General features: G+C 40.7%; 1 long non-coding RNA gene across 1 annotated transcript; it reads right to left on the reverse strand.

Annotated features, from left to right (window-relative positions):
• Positions 1-3,943: 3,943 nt before the first annotated feature.
• LOC145823311 (uncharacterized) lies at positions 3,944-26,151 on the reverse strand. Its single transcript, XR_014365598.1, has 3 exons — positions 26,051-26,151; positions 25,863-25,925; positions 3,944-4,603 (listed from the first exon to the last, which is right to left on the reverse strand). It is a non-coding gene; the product is annotated as an uncharacterized LOC145823311 (long non-coding RNA).
• Between the last annotated feature and the right edge of the window lie 834 nt (positions 26,152-26,985).

The following is a 26,985-nucleotide window of genomic DNA, read 5'->3' on the forward strand; positions in this document are numbered from 1 at the left end:
AATTTAAATTAATAAAATTAAAAACTTATGATTTATTTTGTTATAAAGGTCAAACCTTAACTTTTTTTTGTAATTATTTTTAATTTTTTTAAAATTTAAAAGTAGCAAATCTATAATATTTAAAAATAATTAATACTAATATATAAATGGTGGTTTTAAAATGGTACGGGGTTGGATCACCCCTCTTACCCTACTTGAGAGGATGTTAACAACTATTGTGCGATTCACTCAAGCAACACAATTCTATACACAGATCCCCTAGAGTACATAAACTTAGAATTTTTGTCGAAAATACTATATATATAATTCATGATAAAATAAATAAATAAATAAATAAATAAAAATGACACTTTAGCTTCACAGTTAAAACTTAAGAGTGATTATACTTATACCATTAGTTTATCTCTTTATACCCTTTACATGAGATTCCCCAAAACCCCCCCCCCCCAAAAAAAAATTTTTTTTACCATGTGTACATTACTTTTAAGGATAAAAGACTAAATAAAAATATATTTTATTATCTCCTTACATCCATTACTCTTCAATTCCTACTCATCTTCTTCACTTCTCAGTTTTTCTTCTCTGCTATGTATCTCTTTTCAAAAAGTGAGAATCATAGTGTTTTCATCATAGAAGAAAACAATAGATGAAGAAATGGTGGTAAAGAACCATCAAAAAGTGAAATTGCGAGTTTTTTCATTTGTTTGATACATTTTCATTTCGTTTTTTTTAGAATTCTTCGACTTTTGTTAGGTATGTCAAAATCGAACAAAATAAAATTGTTTGGAATTACATTGCCGAATAAAAAATATATATATTTGGTGACCCACTTCCGAATAAAAGATACATTTCTAGGAAGCCAAGGCTGAACATTTTTAATTTGTTCAGTTACTCATTACCGTGCATTTCTACTTTTTTTTTTTTTTGTTGCTTGGAAGGATTATGCTTCTATTTATTGCAGTAATACAAGTACAATCATTCGGCTGCTGAACATCTTGAAAGGTACTCATTTGTTAGTAGATTATCTGAGGAGGTAACATCCTTATTAGTTGATATGTCAAAGAGTATGGTGCGAACAAAAGAGATATTGATTACAGTGAAACAAAAAGATGTTTTTAATGTGACAACAATGAAGACAATCTACAATGCAAGCAAAGTGACAAGTGGCTGGACAAATTGATTTTAGTTCAGCAACATAACATTGGAGTAATCTAATTTGTACAGTAATGTATCACCGAACAGGCACTTCACAAAAGATTTACAACTAATTTCTTGTTAAAGTAAAGTAAAATAATCCAATTGAATGATAACAAATGGCTGGAAAAAGCTCGTTTGCCTGGTAACATAGCACTGGAGTAATTCAAATTCTTTAGCATTGTATTACCAAAATCTATCTGTGTAAAGAGACAAAACTGAAAGGGTTTTGAAGAGTATTTAGTTTAGGGGTCAGTTTTAGTAGTATAATGAATGCAATGAGAATCACATTTTTTTTAGTGGTATAATGAAATGGAGGGTGTAAAGAGAAAAATTAGTGGTGTAAGTAGAATCACTCACAACTCAAATATGATGCTAAGTTATGATTTTTTTTTCTTTTTTTTTTTTTTGACATTAGAAATTGGGGGAATTATTGTCTTAGTGGGACAAAAAAGTTTTTTTTACACAAATATGAAGGGGCCACTTGCACCCCTATCATAGAATTATTTACAACTCACATGTTTTTAATTTGTTCCACTGTACTGTAATTTTCCTTTAGAAATTCCTACTATGACCTAGAGTAAGGGAAATGCAAAAATGAATGACAGTAATCAACCTTGTAGGTCAACTTTGTAGCTTGATAATTTCAGGATATGTTTCGAATAGATGTAAATTTTAAATTAAGGGATTCGATTTTGATCAATTGATAACAATAATTTAAATTTCTGTTGGATATCAAAATTGAGTTAAATAACTTGATTTTAACGGATTTGAAATAACTATATAAAATTAATTATTTAAAATCATACTGAGAATTCTCTTCTTAGTTATAAGAATCTTACCAATATATTTTTTTCTATCTCAATTTTTTTTTTCTATTATTTTGTAAAATAAATTTACAAAATAAGCCCTTGAATTTTAAGTTTTTAATTACATAACAAATGACCCCTTTTATTAATAAATTATGAAATCAATTAATAATTTTTAATAATAATATAAACATATTTTAATTAATAATTCAGATAAATTTATTATTGTACAGAAGAATAGTTGAAAATTTTGTTATTTATGTTAATTCTATTAAATAAAAAATTCTAACAAAGGTATTTATAATTTTTAAAATTATAGAGGATAATCTATATTTAAAAAAAAAATATTTCTAATTTATTCTATTTTTAAAAATTTTTAACAAAGGAGTATTTATAATTTATCGTAATTTTTTTATTTTTTTTTATTTTATTTTATTTTTATCTATCCAAACGGACTATCAAAAATCTTTGAAGCCATATGTAATGGATGATGGATGTTGTCATAATGACAACATTGGACTTTCACAATGTATGGATTTTATCGAGTTAACCAACAAGCAATATTTCTTTGTAAGAAAATGTTGCTTTCTTCATCCAAACATAGTGTTAATACACTTTCCACACGTTTTTAATAACTTGTGGCTAATGGAATTATGAGCTGTGAACGCCGAGAAATCAATGAAATGGAGTGGTGGCTCACCACTAATCAATTTTCGTACGTAGTTTGTGCCAGTTGACCATAATTTCATATAATTTTCTTAGAGCCTGTTTGGCTAATCTAAAAAGTGAAGTGGGTCAGGTCTAGTTCAATTAAATTATATGAGTTTTTGGAAAATCAATCCCCAAGAATGCTATATTTACATTCATTATATTTTTCTGTTGTATTTTATTTATCATGTTATGGCTAGTCTGTTTATAATATACATGTGGTTGAATCCTTTAAATTAATACTAGTGAGGGAGCTGCATGCAAAGCACGCTAGCTAATGCCCATTAATGAAAGGAGATAATAATATAATTTTGCTAACAAATTTGGTTTTTTGAATGAATGGATGAACCATAGATGGAAAAAAGGAAATGGAATTAAATGAAAAACATTATGGACTATTAAATGTGACAACAAATGAGAGACATCTTGCATTCATGTTATTTATTTGTATAAATCTGCAACTATGGGAGGAAGACGAGAACTTAGCATGTTTTGAGGTCTGCATGAAATGAACATGTGGAAAGTTCAATAGCTTTTGAAATACAACAAAAACTTCAAGTTTGTGATCTGTAAAAACAATCAACACAAATCATATTTTTTTTGATTTTGAGAATAGTACTATAAAAATTAAGTCCAAACTATTCATGCAGGAAGAGGATGGGAGTTGCAGCAGTAAGTGGGTTAGTACCCATTATAAGTAATATTGGATAATTTACTTGCACAAACAGTAAGATATGTTACAAAAGTCTTGCACATTGTAGTTCCAAACAAGTAACAACAAAAATATGTTACAAACCAAACCACCTGAGCCATACCAAACCAAACCAAAAATATGTCATATTGTCGTAACCTGTTACAAAAATATTATTGTGTAGAGTGTTCTTTCTAGAGAGATTTTGTAGAGGGTACACTTGTTGTAGCAAAAATATCAGAAGCAGAATTTGTACCAACAGCAGCAGTTGAAATATCAGAAGCAACATTTGTACCAACAGTTGATGAAAATAGTTCTTTCTTTGCTTTGGGTTCTATTTGGACAAATTGTTGATGTAGTTTCGAAGCAAGAGTTATGATAGAGGGTTCTGCATCATCATTGTTCAATGATGTGGTGACATGTTGAAGCATTACTTGTCCACAAAACTGATATTGGCGAGGCTTTAGTTGAATAATGTGCTATTCTGGAAAATTCAATTTTGGAAGGGTTTCATTTGAAACTTTTCCATCCTGCGTAATATATGTAGAATATTTTAAAAATTGGAAACAAAAATAGTGAATTTGAAGATGAAGCATGTTAATTTATTTTACCTGCATTGTATCCTTCATTAGGTCAGTAGATGAAATTGAAAAGAACTTTTCTGCATTATCCTGGAATATTGTTGCCATTATTGAACCTGAATTATCTTTGAGTTCAACTTGGAATTTGACTATGTTTGTTTGTAGTAAATTATATGTTAGTTTTATCAAATATAAAACATTAGTTATATTAAAAGGTGTAGGGTTAGTTTGTTGTTACCTCGGCTTTGCAATAACTTCTTTTTTTTTTTTTTTTTTTTACAATGGAAATAGTCAAAAACAATTTGATATTTTGCATTTATAGATTTGTAGCAATTGTTGCAGCTCATGTACCAAAAAGATTGATCAAGCGAGGTGATGGACATAGTTGCTTTGACCCAGTACATTTTCTAGTAACAAGTGATTAGCAGTGGTTACTAATGATATATTTAAGATGCTTAAAAAGAAGAAGAATGTGTATGAAGTTTACTGCATTCGGAGAAGATGGAATGCTGCAGATGGAAATGATTTTATCTACTTTAGGACTTGGAGTTGTGATGTTTCGAACATGAGTTTCAAGTGGAGAAGGTAAAGTTCGAATGACTTCTTGATTTTGAATGCACCTGCATCAGTTTATTTTGATATTAGTGTTTGTGAGAAATTATTATTTGAGTTAAAATATTTGAAACCCTCTTTTACCCAAAATGAATAAGCCACAAAATATACACATAGTAGTGTAAAAATCGAGTTGTAAGTAGGGGTGGGACATTAGTATGGATAAATTATTTAGTTATTTTAGAAATATAAAATTGATTATATAAGTAGACACAATTCTCTTATATGGGTGTGGACTCACAAAAGATAAAACTTTCCTCATTTCAGAGAGTTGTTTCCGATTCTGTCATCGATTTATGTGTTCCTAAACTTTTTAAACTTTTTCAAATTATTAAGTTCTCTTGGAGCAAATTTAGGTGGTACTCTAAATTAATAGCTATCAACAAAAATTATAAAACTTATAACTTTTGTTTTAGAATTTTAAGAGACAACTTGAAATGTACTATTTAGTAAAGGACATGAAATATTACTCCCGAAACATTGAATAATTTCTCGTCAATGTGACATAACTTGTCGTGTCTTTTATCATGTGGGAATGCATTTATTAAAACATCATGCAAACAATAATAAAAAGAACAAAACCTTAACAAATTAACAGAACTAAAGAAAATTAAAACACTTTACAAATACAGATGAAGAAGTTAACAATTATCATGTCGTTGGATTCTTTTCTCTCTCCAAACAAAAAATTTGCAAACCCAATATATCTCGCCATATGTGATTGTCAAAGTTTCTATGTTTGCTCTCTTGTTCCACCTTGTAAGTTATCTAATGACCAAGATAAAGAGCTCCTAGAAGAAAACTATGGGCCAACAATTGATTAGCACCACCACTCTACCATAACCGCTGCAACTCCACCACCATCACCTAATGTTATTTGTGCTTTTATTAATCGTGTTCATTTATTCAACTTGTACCTAATTCAACTCAATTCGTTTGAACCCATTTACTAAAAAGAAGAGCCGTAATCAAATGGGAGTGTCATTAAATACATACATTTTCATGAAGAAAAAAATAATATTTTGGCGATAATGCCACAAATAAAAATGATGGCGCCACACATATTTACACAAAACGACATCTTTACAAGAAATTATTTGGTGGTCTTAAAGCATTACTCCACACCTACACTCATCATACAATCCCAAAAGAGACACAAAAGTGGTGTGCTCTACTACTTTAGCTAATAATTCAAGTTTTGGCATTGAATTGATTTGTCCCTAAAGAAAAATCTAATATTTTAATATTTATCCTTCAAATAAAAATTTTGTTTGGATTACCAAAAAATCTTCTCTACTTTCACTGGTATTCATTTCACCCATCAATCGATCACTATGATCCATGGTCTCTATTTTACATTCTGATCTTCTCTCTCTACTCTATCTTTCTCTACAGTGTAGACGTCCCCGAACGCCCCAGGAGGATGAGGTCCCGTTCTGTTCGTTTTGCGGGTCTACTACAGTTTAGGATTCTCAAATTGTCACGGTCCTTAATCTGAACCAAAGAGTCCAAATCTGGCAAATCGTTTTGAGAAACAGATTTTTGAAAAGAAGTGCCAAACATGGACTGCTTTGCCAGATACAGAGTTGCCACCTAAATATTTTTATGGGGAATTTAGGAAACCCTGACTCGGTGCCAAAGGCCACGTGTCTGTCATCACCAAAGTTGCCTTGGCTCGGGAGCTTGGGTACGATTGGAGAAGGTCAGCTATGAGCACCCCCTCTCGCCCGATCCGAAGATCGGCCTCTACTAACCGTGATATCCGTTTTTGAAAACGTTATGTGTTCTTATTCCATTTGTTAGCCTAGAATTACTATGTTATGCGTACGGCAAACAAGTATAGACCAAATCGCCTAAATTGGAACAAAACATTTCATGCTTGTTTTGAAAATGGTTTGCTACTCGCAAGCAGGTTGAAATGTAGATTTTGCCACCCTCAAGTGGGCTTTATAAAAGATGATTTTGCCACTATCTAGTGGGCTTAAAACTCACAGTTTTAATGCATTATTCCAATTTAGGTAATTCAACCTCCATCCACAGGCATTCAAGCAGTTATATCACATAAGCAGCTAGCCTCATGGTAATCATGATGTTATGGCAACACTCACACGCATGCGGTATGCTAAAGCATAAAGAGCTCACCTAGTACTCCGTGCCAAAACAAGAACATGTTAGCAATCATGCATGATCCAAGTCCATGTTTAAATGCCTAATGTAACGCATACGGAATGTCACTAGAGTAGGCTCGGCTATTCTATAAATGACATGTGAAAATGCACAAGTAGCACGTATTCGAGTTAGATTTGAAATACTTATGCAGTTAGTATGATGCGCCGAGCCTGGTGCATGCAAGACTAATGAATGATGCACACATGCATAGCATAAGGTATGCTAAAGTAAATATGTCCTAATACTAACCATCAAAGTAGGTAAGTAAAAGGGAGAAAGAAGTGGGGGTTGGAAGACATGCACACACGCACCCACACTTATTACAAATTCACCCTCGCTCAGAGGGACCAAAGAACAATACAAATTAATTAACCTACAAGCTAATTAATTATTACAGACCACCTAATTAATTAAGCAAATTTACTAAGCTTAAGAAAGCAGTAAAGGCCTCGGGAAGAGGATCCAATGCGCGTGCTCAGGTTTGCTCGGAAATCCAATGCCATGCACAAGTTTGCCTCTACTTTGACTGTTCTGCTTCTCTGAAAATTGCACAACTCCCAAGGTTGCTGCTCTGGGTGTTGTGGGACACTACCGGCTGAGTGAGAACTCCATCGGCCATGGAGAATGGTCACCTGCCACAAAATTATGCTCTCGGCCAAACCTGTTTTGCCAATCGGCACCCAACATTGCCGGCCGGCTAATTCTTCCTGCTGAAACCTGTTTGACAGCAGCAGAGGGCAGGCAAGACATGGCAATGTATTTCAAGCAAATGTATGCACCAACCACACTCCTTATCATGTTTATGACTCAAAGGGGGATGGGCCTCGATTCTCGGACCACCAATCGCGCATTTCCATGCATGATAGCCCAAAGAATCAAGTGTGCATCTTGATATGGAATGCAATGCACATAACCAAACAAATTGAACTCAACCTCTATCATACTCACTTTAAGAGGTCAAGCATGCATACTCATGCAATGCAATCCTAAGCATGTGAACTAGCATACAACATGGAAATGCAATGCGAATATGCGAGTATGCAAGCAAACATACAGGGTGAGCACACAATCAAGCAAAGGGGATGGACTTAAACTAATTTAGGATGGTTCGCAAGCATGCCAAAATCAGTGGCCGAAGTGCTCAAACATGAGGACCAACACACACACACACACATGCACATGTTAATGGGCCAACATTTAAACATCAAAAAGCAACTCTCAAGCACCCTTGGAAGAGACTAAACATGGACTAAGGGCATGCAATGTAAGCTCTGAAAACCATGCTAAGGATGGTGCCAAACCAACTTAACCAAGATAAACATAGCGTACAATTGGTCCAAGTACTTGAAGCTAGTCAAGGAGACTTAAACCATGGCTAAGCCAACTAAGCCTCACAAGGCCAAGAGGGCTTAAAACAAGTTCAAGGTAGGCCTAGACCATGCAAAGGGAACACCTAGATGGCATCTAAGTGGCTTAAACATAGAAGCATGCAAAAGTGGCCAAACATGGAGCATTCAACACAAGCTTTTAAGGTATCAAAGAGGCATCAAAGGCATGCATGCAAGCATGTTATGTGAACTGAAATAGTATGGTAAGTGGTTCCAAACCACTGAAAATGATGCAAGCAACGCACACTACACACTCACACACTTGAGGCTAACAATCCAAGATGCAAAGGGACTATGCAATGCATGTCTTGGTTGACCAAAACAGCCAAGGACAGACCTTAAGCATGGCAAGACAAACATAAAAGTTTCACAAAGCTAGGCCTAAACATGCTTGAATAAGGGCTCAAAGCATAGGACATGTTAAGGCTAAAACAAGGCATTACAAGGCATGTATGCTAAGCAAGCATGGTGCACCAAAACCAAATAAAAACAGAGGCATATTATGACATAATAAGCACAAAAATCAGTTAAAGCATGGCCAACATACACTTAAACAAGATGCTCCCTCAAGAGGCAAAAATGGCCCTTTTCAAGGACAACAAGGAGAGGGGGTGGCCCTCTCCTTCTTAGGACCTCAAGGCACCATCCTCACCTCTGAAATCCCTTAAGATTTCAGTGGTGAGGAGGCCCAAACACAATGGTCCCGGAACTCAACCGAAATGGCACAAAACAAAGGCCAAACAAGCCTTAAGAGGGGTCAAACAACCCCAAAGCTTAAAACACCCTTAACAAACTATTTAGAGCACTCAAAAACAAGACTTTTCTATGTTATATGCTAAGCTCAAAAATAGATGCAAGATAGGCTAAAAAGCTTTGCAAAAAAGGGGTAAAAAGGGACAAAAGTCTTACCCTTGTAGCACAGCAGCAAATCAGCAACTTTTGGACCAAAAAAAGGGCTTCAAATCACCCCAAGAATCACCTTCAAGGATCTCAACTCAATAAGGGGAGTAGAGAACTAGGTGTTTGTATGCAAAAGTGCAAAGAAAATGCACTTTTGAGCACAAACAAGCCCTAAACCTTAGAGAGAGAGGCAGAAAATGTAGAGAGAGAGAGAGAGAGAGAGATTTGCTCCAAGTTCTATATCTCTTCCTTCTCCTCCTATTCTATGTGAGAGAGCTTGATTGATATAGATATGTATCAATCTGCAGCTCCTCAGAACACCTACGTCCAAGCATGGGCTGGGGTATGGCCTAGAATGACAGCTGCCAGCTGTCTACAGAAATATCTGTTGAAAACCACATTTGGCCGGCCGGCCATCAAAGTGGTCGACCGGCAATCAAATTGGCCGGCCGGCCATCACATTTCGCCGATTGAAAATCAAGGCGACCGGTGGGCAGGAGACTTGGTCGACAAGCTCCCCCCTTCCCTCAGGAACACATCCACAAGCTCTTGGTGCAACCAAGCGCAAAACAGAGAAGTTAAGAGATTCTAAGGCAAGGCGCGCAGCCAAGACTTTTCGAAACTCAAAACAAACACAAGCATGGATAATCATCGCGTGTTCAAACGATGACGTCCAAGCCTTGAGGACGGTCAAAAATGGGGTGTCTACAGTTGCCCCTCTTTGACAGAACTCGAAAGTCATAACAATGATGGGAGTGAATGTCAAAGCCCAGAGATGACCCATTTTTGACAAGGCCGAAGACTTAGACAAACATGCAAGACAAGCAAAGATATACGCCCGAAGGCAGGGGCAAAATGCAACTGACAATGCAAGGAGCCAAATATAACTTATGATCATGCGAAGAAAGCTGTAACGAAGCATAACATGCGACAGTTTTAAGCTAGCATACACCAAACTACACTACAATGCAGAAAGGATGAAAGAGAATTATGTAATTCTCGATACGTCTCACTCGGAGAATACAATACCTATGCGGTTCGTCTGGTTGCACCAGCCTCAAATGAACCGTACATACAATATCGTGCCTGAAAAGAAAGCAAACTTAACAGGTACAAATATCGTTAGCAATATGCACAACATGCAAAATGAATGCAAAATGATATGCGATATATACAAAACTATGTATAATAATGCAAATGAAAATGCAATGCAATTGAATTATGATCAAATCATGAGCGGTTCAAAACCACACAAATGTCAAATAGATTGATGGAGATACAAAGTCCGTCTACTATAGAAAAGGTGCCGCAACCCTCAAACCAACATACCAACGTGGAATAGGCGCGTACACATGCAGAACTATGAGTGATGTAGACGGATACAAGAACAAGCAATTGGGTGGAATGACATAGGTGGGGAAATGACTCGCTGAAGAAAGACCAATGATCCTAATGCTGGATGCGAAAATTACACTACAATGTAATATATATACAATGGATATGGCAAGCAGCCAAACCAAATCTTGCCTAGGAAAGGCATGGACACACACAAACCACGTCTAACATAAAACGGTCATTCAGAACTATGAGTGTATAGACATGAAAGGTATGGGCACAAACCAGACCAAGTTCAACATGGAAAGGCGTAAGCCATAGATGGGGGGGATGCAGTCGACGCATGCAAGCTACAATGCACTATTTACAAATATGCAATGGAATGGATACAATGGAATAAGGCCTACGGCCAAGCCATATCTTGCCTAGGAAAGGCATGGACACGAACAAATCACGTCTAACATAGAACGGTCATACAGAACTATGAGTGTATAGACGTGAAAAGTATGAGCACATACCAGACCAAGCTCAACAAGGAAAGGCGCAAACCCTAGATGGAAGTGATATAGTGAATGCATGCCAGCTACAATGCAATATCTACAATATGCAATGGATGGGCTTAAATGTAATATTTACGGTAAGATGCATGACATATGCATTATTTACAGTGGTATGCATGACATATGCACTATTTACAATGATGCATGACATATGCACTTTTTTACAATGATGCATGATTTTGAAATGCGCAACAACGTGCGACTTTTGAGATGCACGTCAATGCAGATGATCTTGAAATGGACGACAACGTGCGGCTGTTGGAATGCACGTGAACTTGAGTATGCGATGACGCGAGTCGCTTGAACTACATGTATGATGCAACTTATCAAAAATCGTTCGGGCACGACAAGCACCGAAGGACTCACACCTTCAGAGGATTTAAGGTCTCCTAGACCGAGCGTATTTAAGGTCTCGCCAGACCGTAGCGATGCATGTTGCTCTCTTTTTTTGTTTTTCTTTTGAAAAGGCATGATAATGCATGATTTTGAAACGCGCGACAACGCGCGGCTTTTGAGATGCATGGCAATGCATGTTGATGTAAGTGCGCGACCACGCACGTCTTTTTATATGCATGACAATGCATGTGAACCCGAATGCGCAACCACGCGCGTCGTTCGACATGCATGACAATGCAACCGAGCGGGTTTAAGGTCTCGCCAGACCGAGCAAATACATGAATTTTGTTATTTTGAATGCATGAGTATGCATGATTATGAAATGTGCGACAACGTGCGGCTTTTGAGATGTATGACAATGCATGTTTGTGTAAGTGCGTGACAACGCATGTCTTTCGATATGCATGACAATGCATGTGAACCCGAATGCGCAACCACGCGCGTCGTTTGAAATGCAAGACAATGAAACCGAGCGGGTTTAAGGTCTCGCCAGGCCGGGCAAATACATGAATTTTGTTATTTTCAATGCATGAGTATGCATGATTATGAAATACGCGACAACGTGCGGCTTTTGAGATGTATGACAATGCATGTTTGTGTAAGTGCATGACAACGCATGTCTTTCAATATGCATGACAATGCATGTGAACCCGAATGCGCAACCACGCGCGTCGTTTTGAAATGCATGACAATGCAACCGAGCGGGTTTAAGGTCTCGCCAGACTGGGCAAATACATGAATTTTGTTATTCTGAATGCATGATTATGCATGATTATGACATGCGCATGAGAATGCAAGATGTGTGTGCAACGACGTGACAGAAATGATGCAAAATCAGCGCGCGTTCATGATAGAGCTTTGTAATGTAACCCACATGAGGCAACTTTCGAACCTTGTAAGAGATAAAAAATGATACCAAAAGAATACAGCTTGCACAAATTCGGGTGCCACGCACAGAAGACATGGTCCGAGATTGAAATAGAGGCTGGTCGAGCTTTGGAAATACACTGTTCTTGCATTGACTTGAGCAATGAAGGTCCCAAACCACTTATTTGACCCAAACAAGGCTGTAGGAGGCTCACCGGCCAAAAGGGGAAGTCACCGGCTGTCCACCGGCTATCGAAACAACTCACCGGCCAAATATTTGGCCGACCGGCCAAAAATGCCTGAATCGGGACAGTTTTGTCTTTTTGGCTCGGGTCTTTTAAAATAGGGTTCCAAACCCTATTTTTCTTACTTCCTCTTAGCCGAAATTCTCTCCTCCCTCTCTCTAGAGTATTTTCTTCTCTTCATTTCCTCATTTTCCTTGATTTTCGCGCCCTTTTCGACGTTTGATCCGCGAAGTTCATCGCGTTTCGAAGACTTTCATCCGATCGAAACTTCGTTTCAGTGTAGTTTTTTCGATTTTTGCCTCTTGGGGTTTGTTTCCCCCAAGTTTTTCTTGATTTCCGTATATTTTCCACATTTCGGCTTTTCTGGCCATTTTCCGCCCTCCCAGGGGTTGACTTTTCGTTGACCCTTCGCATTCTAGCTTTGTTTTCCTTTTCCGACCAGTTCCCTCGTCACTTTTGATATGGACGACGATATTCCACAAGGCGGGACTCCCCCGGACCACGAGATGGACCCCGGGCCGAGCTCCTCCCCTTGAGCGTCCGCCCGTTCGACCCAGCGACCTACCGGCCGGCGATTCACATCCTGCCTCCTGATGGACTGCGCCAGTTCAGGAGCTTCGAGAGGGGCGTGCCTCCAGAGCTTCTCTTGCGCGAGCCTACATCTCATTTGTCCTTCGGCGCTTCCGAGGTAACATTCTTCCCTCTGCTTTACTTTCCGCAATGTAGAACACTTAGCTGCCATAACTGATTATGCTCTTTAACTGCTTAGCCCAAATGCACTGAGGCACTGTACACTGTAATCGACCGTGAACACACTTGCAACTGTTATTTGTTTGAATCTGAACGCGTGCACACACACTGCACTTGCCCTGAACCACTCGAATACACTGACACATCAGTCACTGTAGTTCACTACAAGCACACCGGTACCCTATATCTGTTTGAATCTGGAAAATATGCACACATATTGTATCTACACCGAACCATGTAAACACACTGACACATCACATGTTGTAGTTCACTACCAAATCTGAATGCTTTTCAAAACTGTACTTTAGCGTTTCTTCGCCATTGTCTGCTTGAAAACAGGGAGATTCCCATACTGTCCGCGGGTATGGGAATGTTGCCGCCCGGGATTGGTACACGGAGTTACCGGACGCAGTTCGTCACATTGTTGACCAGGCCGGATTTGGCGCATTCTGCAGGGGGCTTTCCAGACTGACAATGAGCAGGCCTCTTCTTGCTGCTTTAGTGGAGAGGTGGTGGAACACCACCGACTCGTTCCACCTTTCTGCCATGGGAGACATGACGATGACTCCTTACGATTTCTCGATGCTCACAGGCATCGGGGTAGGGGGTGATCCGATCCCCTTCGATACTGATATGGATGAGTGGACGGCTGCTCAAATCCATCTGCTTGGCGAGGTGCTGCCTCTTACGCGTCCCGGCTTCGTTCGATATTCATGGTTCGAGGTCCAATTTAGGGTCCAGCCAGCTTTGACCGAGGAGGCTCCGATGACTCAGGAGGCTGTGGAGAGATACGCACGCGGCTTTCTCATGTTCCTGTTTGGGACTACCATTTTCGCCGACCGGGCGAACACTGTGCCTCTCTGCCTGCTTAGTGCACTAGTGGATGTCAGGCAGATCCTGCACTACGACTGGGGCGGCGCCGCTCTGGCCACTCTTTATGGGTATATGAGCTCAGCCTCCCGTGGCAGTGGGTAGTTGTTTGGAGGCTATTGGCGCGCTTGGGAGGTACATTTTTTCTTTTTCTGCTTTACATTTCTACTTTACATTTTCTGTACTCTGTACACTGCACACACTGTACTCTCTATTTCATGCTGATCGTATACTGCACACACGACACACACATATACCCGGCTTTACACTGACTGTACACTGCGCACACTGCACAATACACGGTCCTGCAATTTCTACTTTATTTTGTGTTCTGCTTTATCTGATAACCCTTCTGGTATTGGCTCTGCAGTTGTGGGTCTACGCCTACTTCCCGAGACTCGCCCCAGTGCCAGACGTAGAGACCCCTCTCGTCGTCCCATTTTTGTGTCGCTTTGACGTGAGGTGCGTGCGGAGGCCCCGAGAGACATTCATCTTTTTCCGCCGCTACTTCGACACTATTACCCCCGCAGAGGTATGTTTTACTTGCGGTTCATTTAAGCTTCGCTTTACACTGTATTGCCAATAATAGTAGATAACAATCTGTATTTCATTTTCAGATCATCTGGCAGCCTTGGGCTCCACTGCCAGCCGTGACTCGAGATCGGTTTGCTGGCGCAGAGGAGACTGCACGTTTCCGGATTTTGCTGGAGGGCCCGATCTGTCGGGCTTGGTACTTGGGTGAGCGTTTCCTATGCCAGACCTTGGGCTTGCCAGAGCAAATAGTTCCGGGTCCGCCTCCTACCCACATGAGGGACACCGAGAGGTTCACTGCCGAGGAGATGGCCGATTACACGATCGGCTGGGACGTGAAGGGCTTCAGGGGCGAGGGCGACTACAAAGAGTACATCCAGATCTACATTATGCGGCCTCTGAGCGGTGGCCGTCGAGCTGAGAGAGGGGGAGCTGCAGCGCCAGTAGCTGGAGCAGGGGCAGGGGCAGGGGCAGGGATGTCGAGGACAGCTCGTGTCCGTGGCAGGATCGGAGCTCGGAGGGGTCGAGGGGTTAGCTGGCCAACGCTACCCACGATGATGACATACCGAGGGCAGGGTGGGGCGACCTACCAGATCCCCTTTGCTTCTCCTCCGGTTAACCACGAGTTGGTCGGTTTCCATGACTTGCCTCCGGTATGTATTACTACATTTTATGCATCTTGTATTGGCATTTCATTTCAGTTTATTTTGATATTCCGCAGAATACTGATGCATTTGATACTTTTACAGGCTTCTTCCGAGTATACCCGGCAGTCCTTGGAGCTGAATGCCTCCATGATGGGGATGTTGCAGCGGACTTTCAACCTCTTGGCCCTCTACAGCATTCCGGTATGTTCTTCTGATCACGGCCTCAAACCATACTCATAAGCTGCTTTACATAATCTGGTGCACAACACAACACTTGATAAGCTACTCACGGCATTCATCCACTGTACTCATACACTGCATTCTGCACTGATAAACTGCTCACGGCATTCGCACACTGTACTCATACACTGCATTCTGCACTGATAAACTACTCACGGCATTTGCACATTGTACTCATACACTGCATTCTGCACTGATAAACTGCTCACGGTATTCGCACACTGTACTCATACACTGCATTCTACACTGATACACTGCTCACAGTATTCTAATGCATTTGCCTTTTGTGTTTTTTTTTTTTTTTTATCAGCCTCATTTCCAGATTCCTGCCGTAGGAGGTGTCCCAGCCAGGCCTTCTGTTCCTGCCGGAGGAGATGGGGAGGGCAGAGTATTCCCCCGCACCAAGGTGGGGCGCACTCACGTCGGGAGTAGCTCGCGGGCTCCAGTCCCTGATGACGATGACGAGGAGTCGGAGGCGGAGGCGGAGGCGGAGTCGTCGTCGGAGGAGACCGGAGACGGCTCGGACTCGGACTCAGATGATAGCGCTGATGATGCTCCTGGACCTTTGTTCAGGAAGAGGACTAGGACAGACTCCCAGGCCTGAGATCCTTTGTCATTGACCCAGATTTTTGCTGTTTTTTTTTTTTCTTTCTCTTTTGTACCTTTTGCTGGTAGCTAGAGTACCTTTGTACTGCCGCAGGCAGATTTTTGTTTCCAAAACCATGTACTTGAAAAAGATGATGAAATGAAACAAACTTTTTGTCTGAAAAAGTGTTGTATTTGTGCATTTCATATATTGCATCGCATTGCATCATGTTGCACCTTAATGTAAATGAAATTGATCCGTTGTCTGAAAATTGAACACTTGCATTGTAATAATCAGATGACGAACCAGCCAACAGCAAAACAACCCATACAAACCACTGCACATCCTGAACACTCGGCTCATACTCTACTGGGGATTAATCTGCATACAGCTCATAACACAGCGCTTGGTTCATTTTGCACACAGCGGGTCCTGAACAAACAGCCCAAATCTGACAAGACGGACCATGAAGGTTGAATCTACTGAAGTTGAAGCACACTCAGATGCGATCTGAAACCCAAAAGCTTCAAAGAGGCCCAGGTTTTCCTATTCACACTTATCGGGGGTGGTCCCTGCATTTGTATGAAACAACCAAATCGTGTTTTTGCACAAATGTGGAGAATGTCACAGCATTCTGAGCACAAAACGATTAATTTTTGAAATTAAAAAAAAGGGTTCTTCAAACCGGGGTATTGAGCCTACAACTGAACTCAGCGAAAAAAGACTCAACAACGGAGACAAAAAAAGGTAAACAACCTAAGCACAACGAGACGCACTCGGAAAAGACTCGAAACAAAGGTTGAAGTAAACAAGACAAAAAAGACACGACATACAGACGCGTTAACAAAGATGGGGGACCTAAGATCACGAGGAGCCAGTTTCTCTGGGTATTGTTTTCCACCCTTTCTTATTTGTGATCCTCACATCCCTCTGGCACTCAAGCTCGGTTTTTCTCTCAAAACCCTTTTTGCTCACTATTTCTCTCAACTTACACCTCTCTATTCTTTATTCTCTCATTTTTTTATATCCCTCCCTGGGGTGTTTAATGGATGAATAGGAAGTTGTGGGTTCATGCCCAATATGGTTAGCTCACGGCTGTTTCTTCCGGTGGCGCTTGGTCGATGCCCCAGGTAAGGGAACGGAGTACCTTGATCCCTTCAGATTCAGGCTTTGCACTTGGTTTGATATCTCGTTGCTCGGAGGCTGAGAGAGCTTTCAGCCTTTTAATAATAACTCGAGTTGTGCCCTTCTTGGCAAGTATGTTGGCGATGGGGGAAAAACAGAAAGCCTGACTCAACTGTGCCCCTAGTTCATTATTATGACCATTTTTGTTTTGGTTTTCTACTAAAACAATTTTGACCAATATGAGAGTTAGATTAACACACTTGTTCGATTTTTGATTTGAAATCATGCAAGTCAGGCTATGAGCACTGAAAATTTTCCTTTTTTGGGTCCAAAACGGTCTAAGTTTTGGAGAAATGAAATAGTTTTCGAGAAAACAGTCAACCTCGGTAAAAATTTTCAAAAACTATTTTCGCAAACGGTCGGTGCTAAACAAGCACGGAACTTACCCTCGAGATGCGCAACCTCGGTTCGGAAGCAATGGAAAATTGCCCTTTATTCGAAGGACGTTGCATGGCAACGGAAAGTTGCCCCTGGTTTAAACGACGACTCATGGCAACGGAAAGTTGTCCAGGATGAAGTTGCCTACGTATCCCAAACATGGAAATCAAGCCTTACGTAGTTCCGATTAAGGTACACTCGGGTATTTTAACCTTCACCTTTTAGGCTCTAACTTTTGCCAAGGCGCCCGATGCGGGTTTTCGACCTTGCGAGCTTTTCTTTCATTTTTCTTTCTTCCCTTTCTTTTTTCTCTCTTTTGTATATTATTATTTTTTCTTTTTTTGTATTTTTCTCTCTTTTGTATATATTTTTTTCTGTATTTTTCTCTCTTTTGTATATTTTCTTTTGTTCTAACTTTTGCCTGGGTCGCCCTTTCGGGTTTTCGGCCCAGCGAGCCGCTCGAAGGGTAAAAGTGTAACAAGTCCATGCCAAATGGTTTTAGGGTTTTGAAGCCATCCGTATCTAGGAGAGTGGCTGTTGCATTGACTTACTGAATGACCCATCTTCGGCTCTTCGAGCAAATCGGACATTTTTGTCCCTAGTTTGGAGAGGTGCTTCTGTTCTAGCTTTACAGGCTTCTTTTGATGAAATCTGATCTTCTTGATCTGGCCTTGGCGCCTCTTGTTCGAGGGCTGCTTCCAATCTGGCCACACAGGCCTCTCTTGATGGTCGATCGTTGGACACTCCGAATTGTGGTTCAAGGCTTTAAAACAAGGGCTCGAGTCTTGAGGCTGAGAGCGATCCTAAGCTGCACAATCTCAAGAGTGATTCCACACAGGTCTTCGCAGTACTGCGGAAAACATTTTGTTTTTGAAAGTTTTTAAAGAAACGACAAATCGCTCGCGCTGAAGATAGTGTGGAACCAGTCTGGATCAAGTCAGGGTCCTTCTCAGTACTCACGCTGACAAGCATGATTTCGATTCATTAAAGGCTTAGCATGCCTCTCTTTCTCTCAATTTGATCAAAGTTTGCAAAACCCGAGGAATTCCTTCCTCTTTGTTTTCACTGCAGTGTTCAAAAAGTTTAGAAAAACTTAGGTCAATACAATGATTTTCAGGGCACAAGAGAACAGGTGGAATGTACTGCTGTTCCATTCGAGTCCCCTAGCACAACTAATTCAGAATAGTAGTAAGCATGGAAACATGATAGCCGCAGCTGTTTCATTCAGATTCTCTGGTTGCAACTGGCTCCACGATAGAGACAGACTCAAAAGAAAAACAAAAGGATAATTACAAAACAAAACGGTGTTCGAAGCAACAGCTCCGGGATCACCCGACATTCTATAAAAAGGGGACTGACTCGCTACAACAAGACAGACCCATAAGCAAAAGGACTGACTCAAGACAATGAGACAGAATCAAAACAAAACAAAAGACTGACTTGACACCCAAGCCAGAATTTACAAAACTAGCATTCGCAGATGCTTCCAAAAATGCGTACCAGACGCCATATCCAAAATACGCCGAGCGCCGCCTGCAGGTGGTCTAACCCCTGATCACAAATTTGCAGTATCCTCGAAATCCAATAGCTCAGTGGTAACAGACTTTGCTGAGGTAGGCGGGAGGATGACCTCATTGTCGATCAAATCTTGCACTTCATGACGAAGGCGGAAACAACCATCGATACTGTGACCGGACTGTTGGTGGTACGCGTAGTACAAGGTAGCATCATGCGAGAGAGGGAGATTCTTCGGGAGGGACCGAGGCTCGAGGGGTTTAAGATGCCCCTTTTTAGCCAATATTTGAAATGCCCTAGACAGAGGCATGTAGAGGGCATGAAAGGTTCTGCGCCCTCGAGGCAGGTACTTTGAAGTCTGAGGGTTCTTGCTAGACGCACTAGCGAAAAGGTCGGCAGGCACTACCTTGGCTTTCTGATCTTTTCCTGGTACAGGGTTAGGGATGACAGGGACTGTCTTGGCATAATGGGGCCCATCCCGATTTTCCGCCCGGCTTGAACCGCCTTCGGTTAGAGTGGGGAAAGCATCATCCACAGCTTTAGTCATGACTGCGAATACTTGTTGCTTATTCATCCCCCTAGCTTTCAAAGCCTCGGCTGCCCACAACAGTTGTTCAATGGGATCGGCATCTGCCTTCATTTTGTTCTTGTTTCTGGCCTCAGCCTGATCAGGGGTTTGGGTTACTACATCAGAGCGAAGCCCAGTTGTTGCTGACACGTCGTTGCCGTAGCTGGAGGCAACCTCTGGTTGGCTAAGCTCGATCACAATCCGCCCCAGTAGTGGGGGCTCCTGTGGTATGAAATTCCCGGCATACGGTGCAGCTGGCGGTGAAGCCAACATTCTATAGGCCAGATCGGCCACGGATCTCTGGAGGTCACTTATCATTCCCATCAATTCGAATGTGGTGGGCTCACGAGCCTGATACAACTGGGGGGTCCAGACCGGGTGCGCGACAGGCGACCTGGGTGGATGTGGTACATCGACATTGGTCTGGCTTTGCAGAGTGATTTCTTGATCTGATGCGGCCGTCATAACCACAATCTCCTCTGAATTCTGCATCATGATAAGCCCGATGTACTGAACGGTGACTGACGGATCAGATATTTGTCTTGTTTCAGCAAGGGGAACACTGGCTATTCTGTATCAACTCTCTGAACTGAAAGAGAAAACATACAGCATTTCGGACCAATCAGAACAGACGCTTGTTTAGCTGGATAACTGTACTCTACTACTGATCACTCTTGTCCAAAATCACTGCCCCCAAAATACTGAATCGGATATCCACAGATATAACTGATTCTCATAAACTGATACTGGTGCCCTCAGGTCTGATACTCAAACTTGCAAACTGATATGTATGTTCCCTGTAGAGATGCATTCTAAAAGCACATAGCAAGTAAATAGAGCCAAAACACCCCTATGGAGGGGTAGGGTTTCCCTGTTCTATTTTTGTCAAGAGCTAGGGTTTCACTATGCACGCAGCAGTTTTCAAACAACCTAACATCAGGTAAGCAACCTGTCCTAGTTTGGAATGGTCACTATGGATTCCGATATGCACTAGGTCGAATGGTCGAAAAGGGTGCCCCGGTAAAACCGGGGTTTGTGTTCCCATACTGTCAGAGCCCACAATCGGTCAGCCTTATGGCATGCTTTGACAAAGTCAAGCCTCCGGCAAACCGTTCAGGAATGGCAGATGGCAAACACGGTGTCCTAGGCGCACCAATGCACATGCAATGCAAAGAGACACATAAATGAAATCAAAACAGGATATCACGAGTTCGAGTCAAGCTCTCTAAATCCCCAGCAGAGTCGCCAGAAACTGTAGACGTCCCCGAACGCCCCGGGAGGATGAGGTCCCGTTCTATTCATTTTGCGGGTCTACTACAGTTCAGGATTCTCAAATAGTCATGGTCCTTAATCTGAACCAAAGAGTCCAAATCTGGCAAATCGTTTTGAGAAACAAATTTTTGAAAAGAAGTGCCAAACATGGACTGCTTTGCCAGATACAAAGTCGCCACCTAAATATTTTTATGGGGAATTTAGGAAACCCTGACTCGGTGCCAAAGGCCACATGTCCGTCATCACCAAAGTTACTTTGGCTCGAGAGCTTGGGTACGATTGAGGAAGGTCAGCTATGAGCACCCCCTCTCGCCCGATCCGAAGATCGGCCTCTACTAACCGTGATATCCGTTTTTGAAAACGTTATGTGTTCTTATTCCATTTGTTAGCCTAGAATTACTATGTTATGCGCACGGCAAACAAGTATAGACCAAATCGCCTAAATTGGAACAAAGCATTTCATGCTTGTTTTGAAAATGGTTTGCTACTCGCAAGTAGGTTGAAATGCAGATTTTGCCACCCTCAAGTGGGCTTTAGAAAAGATGGTTTTGTCACTATCTAGTGGGCTTAAAACTCACAGTTTTAGTGCATTATTCCGATTTAGGTAATTCAACCTCCACCCACAGGCATTCAAGTAGTTATATCACATAAGCAGCTAGCCTCATGGTAATCATGCTGTTATGGCAACACTCACACGCATGCGGTATGCTAAAGCATAAAGAGCTCACCTTGTACTCCGTGCCAAAACAAGAACATGTTAGCAATCATGCATGATCCAAGTCCATGTTTAAATGCCTAATGCAACGCATACGGAATGTCACTAGAGTAGGCTCGGCTAGTCTATAAATGACATGTGAAAATGCACAAGTAGCACGTATTCAAGTTAGATTTGAAATACTTATGCAGTTAGTATGATGCGCCGAGCTTGGTGCATGCAAGACTAATGAATGATGCACGCATGCATAGCATAAGGTATGCTAAAGTAAATATGTCCTAAAACTAACCATCAAAGCAGGTAAGTAAAAGGGAGAAAGAAGTGGGGGTTGGAAGACATGCACACACGCACCCACACTTATTACAAATTCACCCTCGCTCGGAGGGACCAAAAGAATAATACAAATTAATTAACCTACAAGCTAATTAATTATTACAGACCACCTAATTAATTAAGCAAATTTATTAAGCTTAAAAAAGCAGTAAAGGCCTCGGGAAGAGGATCCAATGCGCGTGCTTGGGTTTGCTCAGAAATCCAATGCCATGCACAAGTTTGCCTCTACTTTGACTGTTCTGCTTCTCTAAAAATTGCACAACTCCCAAGGTTGCTTCTCTGGGTGTTGTGGGACACTACCGGCTGAGTGAGAACTCCACCGGCCATGGAGAATGGTCACCGGCCACAAAATTATGCTCTCGACAAAACCTGTTTTGCCGGTCGGCACCCAACATTGCCGGCCGACCAATTCTTCCTGCTGAAACCTGTTTGACAGCAGCAGAGGGCAGGCAAGGCATGGCAATGTATTTCAAGCAAATGTATGCACCAACCACACTCCTTATCATGTTTATGACTCAAAGGGGGATGGGCCTCGATTCTCGGACCACCAATCGCGCATTTCCATGCATGATAGCCCAAAGAATCAAGTGTGCATCTTGATATGGAATGCAATGCACATAACCAAACAAATTGAACTCAACCTCTATCATACTCACTTCAAGAGGTCAAGCATGCATACTCATGCAATGCAATCCTAAGCATGTGAACTAGCATACAACACGGCAATACAATCCGAATATGCGAGTATGCAAGCAAACATACAGGGTGAGCACACAATCAAGCAAAGGGGATGGACTTAAACTAATTTAGGATGGTTCGTAAGCATACCAAAATCAGTGGCCGAAGTGCTCAAACATGAGGACCAACACACACACACACATGCACATGTTAATGGGCCAACATTTAAACATCAAAAAGCAACTCTCAAGCACCCTTGGAAGAGACTAAACATGGACTAAGGGCATGCAATGTAAGCTCTGAAAACCATGCTAATGATGGTGCCAAACCAACTTAACCAAGACAAACATAGCGTACAATTGGTCCAAGTACTTGAAGCTAGTCAAGGAGACTTAAACCATGGCTAAGCCAACTAAGCCTCACAAGGCCAAGAGGGCTTAAAACAGGTTCAAGGTAGGCCTAGACCATGCAAAGGGAACACCTAGATGGCATCTAAGTGGCTTAAACATAGAAGCATGCAAAAGTGGCCAAACATGGAGCATTCAACACAAGCTTTTAAGGTATCAAAGAGGCATCAAAGGCATGCATGCAAGCATGTTATGTGAGCTGAAATAGTATGGTAAGTGGTTCCAAACCACTGAAAATGATGCAAGCAACGCACACTACACACTCACACACTTGAGGCTAAGATGCAAACGGACTATGCAATGCATGTCTTGGTTGACCAAAACAGCCAAGGACAGACCTTAAGCATGGCAAGACAAACATAAAAGCTTCACAAAGCTAGGCCTAAACATGCTTGAATAAGGGCTCAAAGCATAGGACATGTTAAGGCTAAAATAAGGCATTACAAGGCATGTATGCTAAGCTAGCATGGTATACCAAAACCAACTAAAAACAGAGGCATATTGTGACATAATAAGCACAAAAATCAGTTAAAGCATGGCCAACATACACTTAAAAAAGATGCTCCCTCAAGAGGCAAAAATGGCCCTTTTTAAGGACAACAAGGAGAGGGGGTGGCCCTCTCCTTCTTAGGACCTCAAGGCACCATCCTCACCTCTGAAATCCTTCAAGATTTCAGTGGTGAGGAGGCCCAAACCCAATGGTCCCAGAGCTCAACCGAAATGGCACAAAACAAAGGCCAAACAAGCCTTAAGAGGGGTCAAACAACCCCAAAGCTTAAAAAACCCTTAACAAACTATTTAGAGCACTCAAAAAAAAGACTTTTCTATGTTATATTCTAAGCTCAAAAATAGATGCAAGATAGGCTAAAAAGCTTTGCAAAAAAAGGGTAAAAAGAGACAAAAGTCTTACCCTTGTAGCACAGCAGCAAATCAGCAACTTTTGGACCAAAAAAAGGGCTTCAAATCACCCCAAGAATCACCTTCAAGGATCTCAACTCAATAAGGGGAGTAGAGAACTAGGTGTTTGTACGCAAAAGTGCAAAGAAAATGCACTTTTGAGCACAAACAAGCCCTAAACCTTAGAGAGAGAGGCAGAAAATGTAGAGAGAGAGAGAGAGATTTTTTTGCTCCAAGTTCTATATCTCTTCCTTCTCCTCCTATTCTATGTGAGAGAGCTTGATTGATATAGATATGTATCAATCTGCAGCTCCTCAGAACACCCACGTCCAAGCATGGGCTGGGGTATGGCCTAGAATGACAGCTGCCAGCTATCTACAGAAATATCTGTTGAAAACCACATTTGGCCAGCCGGCCATCAAAGTGGTCGACCGGCAGTCAAATTGGCCGGCCGGCCATCACATTTGGCCGATTGAAAATCAAGGCGGCCGGTGGGCAGGAGACTTGGTCGACAGGCTCCCCCCTTCCCTCAGGAACACATCCACAAGCTCTTGGTGCAACCAAGCACAAAACAGAGAAGTTAAGAGATTCTAAGGCAAGGCGCGCAGCCAAGACTTTTTGAAACTCAAAACAAACACAAGCATGGATAATCATCGCGTGTTCAAACGATGACGTCCAAGCCTTGAGGACGGTCAAAAATGAGATGTCTATGACCATCACATACCTATATATTTTTCTTTTTTCTCTACTCTTTTTTCTTTCCACACTCTTTACGAGCCATTACTCACCTCTCTATTTTTCTTCTTCTCTTTTCTCTTCCACATCTCTTGAAGAACCTATTACTCACCATGAGGGATCTTCACATCATCAAAAGTTATAACATAATTGCAGAATTTCCTCAATCACCCAATTCAATTTTCCATGTAAAGCCTTGCATTGGACACACTACCAAGCAATAGTCACAAAACTTCAACACACTACGTTCTATAAAACAAATTGCAAAAGCTAAGCATTTCCACACATCACTGGAACAACTACACATCAATGGAACTACTGTAGCTAGTTCTAATGATATTCAACAAAATACACACACAAAACCAAAAAGAAGGAAAATGATAATGATGATGTGAGAAAAGAAGAGACACATATGAGAGAGGAGAGAGAAAATCTATGAGAAAATTAGGAACAAATGAAGAGTTGTGTCAGTTGGGTTATTGAAAGTGTATTTTTGTAAATTGAGATTGTAGTTATATACATGCATTTCGAAAAATCCGAACTACATTCCAATAGACGTGTCTCTTAGATTGCTATATACAAGTATATATAACATTAAGTAAGGGTTATCTTGTGGAATAAAAAAAAAATGTAGAAAACACCATCAAGCCCTTCACTCTTTTATAGTAGTAGAGATAAACATAGATATATATCATTTGATTGAATAAAAGTTGTATTTACTATTAATAAGTTATTAAACTTTAACTCTTAAACCAACCCTTTTATCTAACCCAACCCCAATTGTTGGCATACGTGAAGCATTTCATCAAGAAGTTCAATCACATCGAGCAATTCATTTGAAATCAAGAAAAATTCAAACCCCATTTGAAATCAAGAACATTAAGCCCTCTGTTTGAGGGTTTTTAAAGGTGAAAAAGTTTGACCCAATTGAATTTTGCAATCTTTTCACAGCAAAATAAATAAATGAATAAAAAAGCTTGCTGGTATGTATGTGCATAGAAAATACTAAAAAGAACAACTCAGGGGAAATTTATATGATGGTCTCCAAAATCACAATTTCAGACTAATAAAATCAGGGTTTTAGGGATTTCAGGCCATACCTCTTCAATGAGAACTCTTTCGAACCAATAAGCTACTACAGAAGACAGAGCTCTCAAAGAACCCTTCAAAATCAAGAGACGAAAGTGAGAGATGATAAAGAGCAAAAGAATGGACAGAGAAATTAGAGAAAGAGAAACCATAGATTCGGAGCAAATAGGAGAAAATTTTAGGGTTGTAAGAGCCATACCTGGTCTCTTCAATCCTTGCGACTTCGATCTCCATGAATGGAAGCAAGGAAGAGATGACCCGAGAAGAGAGAGGGGTTTTTCGTGAGGGAGTGAAGCAAACAAACGAGAGAGAGAGACGGCGGAGGGTAAGGGGTTTATATTATTGGGAAACAATAATGCACACTTCTTTAAGACAGATTATAGAGAGTGGGTATATGGCCCTATTTGGTAGGGCTTATTTCCAGCTTATTTCAGCTTTTAGCTTAATTTAAGCTATTTTGATGTGTTTGGTTTAGCTTAACAATACAGGTTATAGCTTTTTGTAAGTCAAAAATCAACTTATTCTTTGAGTGGGGGTGGAGAAGCTTAATTTCTAATTCAAAAATCAGTTATGTTCACAGTTATAAGCTATAAGCTGTTAAGTTATAAGCTATGATCACTTTTCCACAGCTCTACCAAACAGGGCCTATATGGATCCTTTGATAAACAGCTGTAAGCAATTTGAAGTTAGTTTTCCATCAATACCCTTGCATTCAAAGAAGATAAGCAATAAAGCACAAGGCCAAAATCGTCTTTTCAACTATTTAAAAATCATTGCTCATATGTGGCTGAAATTACTGTTCATTTGCATCCATGCTTTATATATATTGTATAGATATAGATTATAATCACACGTAAGCACGGACAAAATAGGATTTCATTTTTGAAGGGGTTAAAATTAGGGTTTTTAGTAATAAGTCCTTCAATTTCAAACTTTATTGCCAAAAGGATAAGCTAAAAACATTTAATTCATTAAGTACAAAGTTCAAAATATTATAAAACATATGACAATAATTCCTCAATTTCTATCATTTTCTTACATTACTACAACCACCACCGACCATTGTCTGCTCTTACCGACCACTATTAGCCACCAGTGATCACCTCGGCTGGGGACAATTTTTCGATGACCACT

This window comes from Camellia sinensis, chromosome 4 (genome assembly GCF_055761805.1).
Source record: "Camellia sinensis isolate YWXY chromosome 4, ASM5576180v1, whole genome shotgun sequence".
NCBI lineage: Eukaryota > Viridiplantae > Streptophyta > Magnoliopsida > Ericales > Theaceae > Camellia > Camellia sinensis.